Raw genomic sequence first — 11,537 nt, 5'->3', positions numbered from 1 at the left:
ATGCAAATCGCCATTCCATTGGCTCAGCAAAGGTATACAATTTATAAATACTGTTATTAAGATGGAAAAATATCCATAAGGAAAAATTAAAGGTGTGGACCTGTGGATGAATGCCCCACTACCACAGCAGATGTGTGTCCCCGGTGCCAACTCGTTGTACCTCTACTATCAAAACCACATTATTTATTAAAATGCCTTTTAGAGTCTGTCTCTCAATGTTCACCTATCCTTTGCATCAATATTTGTTGGGTAAAACTACTTCTGTCTTCTAATGATCTTTCTCAACATAGCCCTACGCAAACCTCCTTATTCCCCACCCGATCTCACCACCACCAGCTTAGCGCTGTGGACATAACCATCTGCCACTTCAAGATACAGACTTATTTTCCTTCACAAACTTTATTTTTGATTACATGTTTAAAGTTTATTCACATATAAATTTGTTTTTTGTGTGAAAAATTAATTTGTCAAATTAGGTTGTAATAAGTTATTTCTTAATTACAGCTCTGCTTAGCACTTTGAGTCTTCATCTTTCTTTTAACTATAAGTAACTCACAACTCTCAATGTGTTTATGGGCCAGAAGTCAAGATAATTTTTAGATTTCTGAACTAAAGCTAGAAGACTGACAATAAATTTCAATCCTGGATCAATGTACGGCGATGCCATAAAAAAGAAGGAAAGCCTCAGAAACTGACTCCAGTTAAAGTTTAAAAGACAAAAACCAAGACTTTATATCCTAAAATTAAAGTAATACCACTCAATTTAAAAACACAACCCAGTAGACATAGGCGGGTTGACTACATGCATGTGTACATGTGTGTATGCCTGTGTGTGCATGTACTTATGAGACAAAAAAACTCCAAATGTACAAAAAAATCTATGTACACAGCTGGATTTCTGTTATAGATAATAATCAAATATGGATGTAGGAAAGAGCTATTAATAAATTCTTGATTTAGATGAGTAAGTTTATAGTACGTGGGTTTATTTCAAGGTGAATTTTCTTAAGATTTAATTTCCTAATGAGAGGCATAAGACACTCAAGCAGTCGTTGGATTGCACACTTATTAAGAAATGTAATGTGTATAAAATTCATGTATAATATATTATTTCTACTAACAGATGCTAATGAGAGAAACCAACACAATGCCTGTTGTGTAAACAAACAATTTGCATTAGGAAATGAAGCTCTGTGAAACATCTGTACTGGGTGGGTGAGTGAGCAAAGGATGGAAACATTCGCATGATTTTATTGCTCCTGGTTTCATCATTCTATTCTGAAATCCTGATGCTTTTTCTGGCTTAAGCTTATTCATCAAAGATTTGATAAGGTACTACTATATGCTTTACTATATTAAGTGCTTTGAGGGAAATCTATATGAAAATTAGATCCCTTCCCTCAAGAAGACTTTTACAAATTGCTATAATGCAAGGCAAATGCAATATGTGATACAGTGGAAGTAGGTACAAAAACAAAGAGTATAAATAGTATAAATGCAGAGAGAGTGATATCAAAGGCATTCTACAAAGCTTAATATAGGCAGATTCACTGTGATAAGGGAATTACGGAGGGTTTCCAGAAATATTTTACATGGAGTGAGTTCTTCAAGCTCAGACAGGATTGGAGGAAAGGATATTGCAGGTAAAAAGGCAGAAAGAGCAAAATTATAGATCCTGTTTAGGGAATGGAAAATGTTCCAGTACTACAGGCTTTTTTTATGTTTATCTGTTCCCTATATTTTTTGTCATGAAATATTTTGCTTTCTGAACGTGTTTAGAAACTAGAGACTGTGAATGAGGTTTATAATAAGAATGCAACAGCAGAGGCCAGACTGTGAAAGACAGCAAAATAAATTGGGTAAGGTAATTTATTTTATCATGTAATAAGATAATATCAAAATTCTTAGAACAGGGAGTAATTAGACCAATGCTGCTTGGAGGCAGGGAGAAGAGAAGGGAGTATTGCTAAGCAGCTTGGATATCATCTCTGAAGTACAGCATTGTTGTCACACAGTGAGCCCATAACCCCACGCCAGGACTTTGCCATGGCCTGCCTCTTAAATCCCCACAACAGCCCTATGTCAGCAGGACTGTAACCATTAGCCTGCTTTTCAGATGGAACTGAAGCACTAAAAGGATATCAAGGGGTAGAGAGAACAAGTTATCTGTTAGTCTAATATGATGAGCATATATAGCTCATGCCTTCAAAAATTATCTTGCTTCCAAGGAGATAAGTGATTATGAGCACGAGGATGTAGTCAAATGTTTCACCTTATGATCTTGGGCTCCTCTAAATTGCATCTCACCATATTTCCATTATCCACTTCACCAGCCTCCAGTCCATCCTCATTATAACAAAAATTACCTCGCCCTCTCAGTGCTGGGTTGTTCTCCCCATCAAACTTCCCAGTGGAGGCACTGCTCATCATTCCATCATGTGGTTCACAGATCCTCACTGCCTTGGTCTTTTTCCCAACCCAGCCCATCAAATCCATTTCCTTCACCCTCTCTGAACATGAGCCCACCACTCTCTAAAGGACTATGAAAATCTTCAGTGGCTTGCAGACATAACTCAATCAACTATTATCTCCTCAGTACTAACTGAATTCTCAAAACTGCACTATAATAGAAAACAAAACAAACAAACAAACAAACAAAAAACAGAAAAAGAACCTAAAAGGCTGGGTGCGATGGCTCACACCTGTAATCCCAGCACTTTGGGAGGCCTAGGCAGGCCGATCACCTGAGGTTGGGAGTTCAAGGCCAGCCTGACCAATATGGAGAAATCTTGTCTCTACTAAAAATACAAAACTAACTGGACGTGGTGGCATGTGCCTGTAATCCAAGCTACTCAGGAGGCTGAGGAAGGAGAATCACTTGAACTTGGGAGGCAAAGGTTGTGGTGAGCTGAGATTGCACCATTGCATTCCAGCCTGGACAACGAGAGTGGAAACTCTGTCTCAAAACAAAACAAAATGAAATAAAAAACTAAGAAACAGGTGTTGTCTTTTGAACAGTTTTGATCAGTTAGAAAAATAAGATAGCTATGTGTATTAGTCTGTTCTCACACTGCTATAAAGACATACCTGTGACTGGGTGATTTACAAAGATAAGAGATTTAATTGACTCATGGTTCTGCAGGCTGTACGGGTAGCATGGCTGGGGAGTCCTGAGGAAACTTTTAATCATGGCAGAAGGTGAAGGAGAAGCAGGCACATCTTCACATAGCCGGATGAGGAGGAAGAGAGGGAGGAGAGAGGTGCCCCACACTTTTAAACAACCAGATCTTATTATATCACACTTACTATCAGAACAGCACCAAAGAGGAAATCCGCCACCATGATCTAATCACTTCCCAACCAGCTCCACTTTCAACACTGGGGATTACAATTTGACGTGAGATTTAGGTGGCAACACAGACCCAAACCATATCACTATCCTTGTAAGATGAGCACAAGAAGAAAGGCAAATATATCTCCGTGTGTGCCTTCATCCATATATGAGTTTCAACTACCAAGCCTGTTCTCAAAGCCCTCTTCATTCATAAATATCTGAACATTAACAGAATGAATATAGTGGGCAAATGAATATTTCAAATTTCTAAACAAAAGATTGTCAGTAAAGTCAACTCCAGATAGTAGATTCTACATAGCCCTTAAATCAATATGGCTAAGTGCCATTTCACTATGAAATGTCATAGTGAGGATAGAATATAGAGGTTTGAATTGTTTAAGATGGAACATATGGAATAATCTAATGGTTACAGACACCAAGATGGGTGCTTCCTAAGTGTTTTCTACAAACAAAGAAAGCATTAGGAATTCTCTGAGGTACATGTCCTTTGCAAAAATATATATATATTTTTTTAACAAAATCTGCCTGTTTTAGGCAAATTAATGGTAGCCTAACATTTCATCTTGAGCATAGAGGTTAACACAAAATATAGAGTTCACAATAGAGTCAAGAAATAAACTCAAACATGTATAATTGACAAAGTTTTGAAAATGTTGCCAAGATAACTGAATGTGTAAAAGAAAGCCTTCTAAACAATATTGATTGCTGAAACATCTGGAGACATGTACAAAAGAGAAAGGAGGAGGAGAAGGAGGATGAAGGGAGGAAGCGAAGAAAGGAAGGAAGGGAAGAAAAGAAATCTCAAACTTTGTCTTGCACTGTAATCAAAAGTTAAAATGGATCATAGAATTAAATGTCAGACCTAAATCTATAACATTTTTAGAAAAAAAAACAGATAAAATAATATGATCATGGGCTAAGAATAAATTTCTAAGATAATAAGCAAAAAGCACAAGAGGGATGATTGAAGATTTGATTTCCACAAATTTAAATATTTTGATCTCTGATGAGCACTTTAAAATGAAAAAGGCAATCTCCATACCAGAAGCAAACATTTTACAGATAAATATTTAAATATAAGTATTATTTCCAATAAATATCTTGTATCCAAAATATAAGAACTCTTACAACTCAATGACAGAAGACAGACAACCAAACAAAAAAAAATGGGCAAAAGATTCAGATCTTTTTTCAAAGAAAATATACCAGTGCCTAATAAGCACAAGCTGCTCCACACCAGTAGTTATTAGGTAAATGCAAACTACAATTGCCATGATATACTACTACATGTGCACTAAGGTGGTTAAAAATAAAAAGAGTCGCTGTATTAGGTGTTTGCAAAGATATGGAACTAGAACTCAACTAGAACTCTCCTATACTGCTTGTGGGTATATTAAATAATACAAACACAATGACTTTGGAAAACAGTTTGACATTTTTCTGTAATGCTAAGCATTCATCTACTATACTTTAAACTTATTTTTACACAAAGACTATTAGTAGTTACAATAAAAGTAAATGACCCAAATGTCCATCAACAGGCAAAGAAACAAACAAAATGTGGTAAACTCATACAGTGGAATATTATTCAACACTAAAAAATAAAAACATACTGAAGTAGAAAGCAACATGGATAAATCTCCAAAACATTATGATAAGATACCGTCAGTCAAAATAGAACAGCAAAGTCATAAGAACAGAAAATATATCAGTAGTTGCCAGGGGTGAGGGACATGTATAACTGAAAGGCATGCAAGAGAACATTTGGATTGGCGAAAACGTTTTATATCATGATTATAGTGGTCGTTATATGATCATAAATACCTATAAAAACTCATTGAATTGCACTTAAAATTTCGGAATCTTGTTATATTTAGAAATTCTGTAACCTCTGTAACTTACACCTCACTAAAGCTTAATTTATAAAAACAAAACACAAAGATACACACACACACAAAGCCAAATCCATGACTTGAAAAAAATTTACCCAGACATTTTTCCCAAAGGTCTTTATTTGAAGCACAGAAAGAAGTATGCATTCAAATACAAATTAATAATGTTTTTCGGCATGCTAAGAATAATGATTATTTCATCTATACTCTGAGTGTAGATTTTCATTGTCCAGTATAGCAGCCACAATTGCCTTATGGTCTATTTAAATTTAAATTAATTAACAACAAAAAGAAGTAAAAGGTCCTTAGTCGTGCCCTGCACATGTTGAGTTCAATGGCCACGGCAGAAAGTTCTAATTGGATGGCACACATCTAAAATGACTCTAAAGGAAAGCACATTTTTTTTAGATCCAAATTAAAAAAAGGTGTTCATTCTCTATTTTGTCCAGACCTATACCTAATGTAATGGAAGCAGAAGTGTGTAGAACTAGCATATGTGGGGGCTAGGGGATGGGAACTAAAAGCTCTCCACATTTTATATCTTTAGAGAGACAGAAGCGATTGCCTCAGGGGTTCCTGGTTAGAATACAGGCAGGTAGTCATGGGAAGTAACCAGTTCTGCCATGCAGTCTGACTAGAGCCCTGAAATGATGGTCTGTGAGTTGTGAGCAGAGTAAATCTGCAGAGAGACATGAAGGCAGAAGGAAGGGCAGGTTTGGTTGGATGCTTGCAACCCCCTCAAGCATCAGGTTTTATTGTATTCTTATGAGAATTTCTCCATAGGCAAAAGGTCAATTCCTTTCCATTTATCCCTTTTTCTTTTTAAACTATGTGCCAGAGAAGTATGGCATGCTCCTAGCGGAGAAATGTATGTTTACTGATTTTCAATTCAATGAGTTCATGGATAGGAATGCTAATTATATGAAAATAACATATCTCATATGGACTGTCCTTGGAGTAAACATAAAAGCAGGCTTCAGTTCATAATAATCTTTCCCTTTAGGGCTTCTAATAGTTTCTACTATGTATTTCTCGAGTAAACTTTATGTGCAGTGGTGATTTGCATGTTAATGTCTTGTCCTTTTATAGAATCAGTCTTGTAAATTTCTCACGATGTAAAGACTGATGATTCACATATTTTTCATTTCTGAATGTCAGAGCTTTTTATAAAAATTGCTCAACAGTTATAATGCAGTTGTTCTGCTTTAAAGGACATATAAGATTATTATTGTGGAGAAATTCTATGAAACAATAGTATTTAACATAGTTTAAACATTGGGATATGTTTAAATTAAATATTTTGTGCATTTTACTTCCTATGCATTCAAATTTGTGGAGTCACAGGGAACAAGTGGCTCTTCTTATAAATCCTCCCATCATTTATGAGATGAAGCTGCCGCTGGGAAGACTGACATTTCTCAAAAGTTATTTTTCAAGCCATTGGGTGTGTTTTCCATTTTTATTGCTGGTCATGCTCTAATGTGTCTGTAGAAGAGATAGTGAAATTGAAATTGGATGGATCCTATCTCTCCATGCCAGCTGAGAGCTTGCAAGCTGGAGAAAAAATACTATGTAGCTCTCCCTCTTTTAAAGCAAAGACCAAAAGTATCTTAACTCCTGGGCAAAGATAGACTTCACCACCTATTTTCAAATGATAGCAGGACCAAACTTCTTAACATACCATTGAAGGACCTCTGATATCTGATTTCTACATAACTTTCTCAGCTCAACTCTCACTATGTCATCAGCATTTCTTCAATATCCCCTTTTGTGACTTATTTTCTCTGCCTCTGAGTTGCTCGTCATGCTGTACTCTAAACACTTTCCACCTCCACTTCTGCTCTGCCCATGGAATTTTTTCAGGATTAATCTCCAGTAGTCTATCTCTAATGAGTCTACTTCATAAATTAACAGAAATTGTCATGAAGAAAGCATTTGCTACCGAACCTATAGTCAGTCATATAAGATAGAGATTATCAATTAATGTTCCTGAAAGATGATTTACTAAGCAAATGTTGTGAGTCGTACATTTGCTGTCAGTCACAAGTAACAGTAACAATAACAATAAAATAATCAAACATTAATTTAAAAAAAAACTTATCTTCCTCAAATAGAAATATTCTGTGCAGGTTTACATAATGTTTCAACAATATGAAGTGTTTGGGATCCTTTTGTCTTCCTGCTCTGATATCTCACTGTGGTAATCTGGTTCCTTTGGTAACAAGGTTTTATTCCACTTCCACACATGTCTTTCTTATTCCAGGTAAGAAAAATGGGGAAAGGGAGGCAACATTCAGAATGGTGGAGTAAGAACCACTGAAAATATGCTTCTTCATGAAAACAATGAGAACACCAGAAAAAATGACAAATCAACTTTTTAAGAACTCAGCAACTTTAATACATTCTAGACGGGGAGGAGAAATCTGATTTTCTCAGCTGCCATATTATTTGAAGTTTCCATTTTCAACAACAAAATACAAAACATGCAAAGAAATGGTACATTATGACACATACACAGGAAAAGCTAAGTAGAAACTATTCCTGAGGAAGTCCAAGGTTTGGGCTTACTGAAAAAGGATGTTAAATCACCTATTTTGAATATGTTTAAAAATCTAAAGGCAATTATGTCTAAAAAACTAAAGTAAAATATAAGAACAGTGTTTCACTAAATAGAAAATCTTGTTTAAAGATAGAATTTAGAAAGATGCATGAAATAGAAATTCTAGAGTTAAGAGTGATAACTGAGACGTTTATTAGAGAGACTCAACATTGTATTTGAGGTGGCAAAAGAAAAATCAGGGAACTTTAAGGTAAATCCATTGATATTTTCCATTCTGAGGTATAAAAATAAGAAAGAATGGGAAAAAAATGAATAGAACTCAGAGATAGCTATGGGACACCATCAAGTGTAGCAAATGAACTTAATGGTAGTACGAGGAAAAGAGGAGAGGAAAAAGGACAGAATATTTAAAGAAATAATGTCCAAAAAAGTCTCAAATTTGATTTACAAAAAATAATCTGAACATCTGAACATCTGAACTTTGAGCTCAATAAACTCCCAAGTGGAAAATATTCAAAGAGATCTTAACAAATACACATCATAATCAAACCGTCAAAGACAAAGAGAGAAACTTAAAGCAGCAAGAAAGAAATGAATTGCCATGTACAAGATAGCTTCAAAAACAATAACAATTGATATCTCATGGACATCAGAAGGCACTGGAATAATATACTAAAAGTGCTGAAAGAAAAAGAGTGTGAACCAAGAATTCCTAATTCAACAAAACTATTTTTCAAAATTAAGAAGAAATTAAGGCATTTCCAGGTAAACAAAACTGAATTTGTTGCTAACATGCATCTTTGAAAGCAATACTAAAGGAAATTCTTTAGTGTGAAATGAAAAGACACTTAGATAGTAACTTAAATTCATATAAATATATATGGTAAAGGCAACTATGTAGGTAAATATAAAAGACAGCATAAATATACTTTTTGCTTATAACTATTTTATCCTTTTATCTAATTCAAAAGGGCATAAAATAATAAAATTATGTTAATTAGTTTGTACTATATGACATTAAAATTGGTATTACAACAAGATTACAGCAGAAAGTAAAAGCCATAGAGGCAAAATTTTTGTGTATTATCAAATTTAAATTGATACTAATAAAAACTGGTCTTATAAATTAAGATGTTAATTGTAACTCCCAGGGGAACTTACAGGAATCAATTCAAGAAATATAGTAAGAGCCACAAGGGAATTAAAATAATACACGATAAAATATTTAACTAACCCAAAAACAATTAATAGAGAAATAGAAAAACACAAAAGACATAATCCATACAGAAAACAGATAGTAATTAGAGTAATCGATTTTATATTACATTAGTAATTACATTAAAAGTAATTGGATTAAATACTTCATTTCTAGAATAGAAACTGGTAGAATGGATTAAAAGAAGATGATCCAACAATGTGTCAAGAGGAGCACTTTAGATTTAAAGACACAAGTAAGTTTGAAGTAAATGTATGGAAAAACATATACCATGCATAGGGTAATGAAAGAGAGCTGGAGTGGCCAAATGAATATCTGATAAAATATACTTTATTAACATTTTTTACTAGAGAAAAAAGTGGAAATTCTGTAATACCAAGATTAATCCATCAGAGAGAAATAACAATTATAAACATATTTGTACCTGACTAGAGTCTCAAAATATATGAAGCAAAAACTAACAGAATTGAAGGGAGCTATAGACAATTCAGGAATAACAGTCGGAGAATTCCATCCCACTTTAATAATAGCTAGGAAAACTAGACAGAAGATCAACAAACTAGAAAAAAGAAAGTTTTTCAGCAGTTTTCACTGGAGATGTTTGGTTTAAACATAATGATCATATTGCTGTTCATTCACAGGGTATAGATGGAAAAGAAATAAATTACAACTTGCAAACAAGTGACAACTCTCAATAAGTAGTTTATATTCACTAATTGTAAAATATGAGATGGTATAAGTCATTCAAAGTGAGCTCTGTAGGAAAAGTCATTAAATTATTTTATAAGTGGATGTTTTATTGCTCTTCATAATTTTGTTTGAAGAGGAGTTCGGATTAAATGAACAAGTAATGAAAGAGAAAAATAGCTATCATATTAAGTGAACATGTAATTGAGAAACAGATTCTTTTTCCACATGTAGAAAGAATATGGCTTGAAAAAGAGATTCTTATGACCAAAGAGCAGCTAGGGGCATAAACACTGAGGAAAACTGAGCTTTGCTCTACTGCAAAAGCTATTGGAAAACACGCAGCTCAACTGGATTCCAGAATAGACGGTAAAACCAAGAATAGAAAGACTTGCAAATCTGTTTAAACAATGAATATTCTGTTCTTAAAGTCATAATTTCAATGCATTTTGATGTGTTTCCAAGATGGTTTTTTTTTTAATCCTAGGAATAGCAACTTTATAGTGTATTTTTGAATTATTGCATATCTAAACATGTCTTTAACGCCTTTCTGCATAAGAAGACAATTTCTTTGAGCATACAGCTTTTGAATAACAGCCATTTACCACACAAACATGCAAAAAAAAAAAAAAAGTGTTGACTGTAGCTTGATTGTTTTCTGAATCTAGGTGCAGAGGAAAAGATGGAGGCCAATTTAAGTTTTCATACCTGTGAATGTAAAATAGACGTCTTCAATACCTACAGAATCTTTCTAAATTCTTTTAGCTGAAAAGAGAAACACCATAGTGGGAGAGGCTGTTATTTAAGACAGCTTCAAAATCGCCGCCAGTAAATCGAGAGCAAAGGGTGTTGCCCAGGAAAACATGAGCCTGGTCTATAACAGCCCTGCAACCTGAAAGAACATTCAGGAGCTAACATGGACCAAGCAGGAAGCAGACAGCAAGTGACTGAGCTATAAGGAAAGCCCATTCCCCACAACCAACTTCAGTGCAGCCATGGAAAAGAAAACCTCTCAAATGCAAATCTATTTGATATTTGTATAAAACAAATTATCCCCCAAACTTACCAAGTTAAAAAACAAGCATTTATTATCTCACACAGTTTCTGTGGGTTAAGAATCTAGGAGCAACTTAGCCGCGGATTCTGGCTCAGGATCCCCTGGGAGGTTGCAGTCTGGTTGCTGGGACTGCAGTCAGCTAAAGGCTTCACTGGTGCTATAAGGTCAGCTTCCAAAGTGGCTCAGGCTCAGGCCTAGCAGGTTAGTGCTGGTTGTTGGCAGAGGCATCGGTCTCTCACCCAATGCACCCCTCCACTGGGCTGCTCATGCACCCTTGTGACACAGCAGCCATTCTCCTCCACAGAGGGCGATCCAGGAGGAGTCAGGCTAGAAGCCATGTGCTGTCATTCCACAGTATGCTACTGTTTGCCCAGGCCAGCCCTGCCCCATGTGACAGAGGTCTATACAAGAGACCTGCATTAGGGCTGCTGTAACAGAATACTGCAGGTTGGGTGGCTTAAAACCACATTTGATCACAGCTCTGGAGGCAGGAAGTCCAAAACCAAGTGTCGTAGGGTTGGTTCATTCTGGGGGCTCTGCGGGAGAACCTCTCCCATGCCTCTCTCCTAGCATGTGTTGTTGCCAGCAGTCCTGGGCCACCCTTGACCTCCCATCTCTGCCTCTGTCTTCACATGGTCTGCTCCTCTCTTTCTCTGTCCATCTGCAAATCTGTCTCTATTTGTAGAAACCCAGTTATTGAATTTAGAGACCACCAAACCCAATAGGACCTCATCTTAACTTGACTACATCTGCAAAAACCCACTTTCCAA

Source organism: Sapajus apella, unplaced genomic scaffold (assembly GCF_009761245.1).
Source record: "Sapajus apella isolate SASKATOON/1434 unplaced genomic scaffold, GSC_monkey_1.0 scaffold112, whole genome shotgun sequence".
In the NCBI taxonomy this organism is placed as follows: domain Eukaryota; kingdom Metazoa; phylum Chordata; class Mammalia; order Primates; family Cebidae; genus Sapajus; species Sapajus apella.
This window is presented reverse-complemented; position numbering follows the sequence as displayed.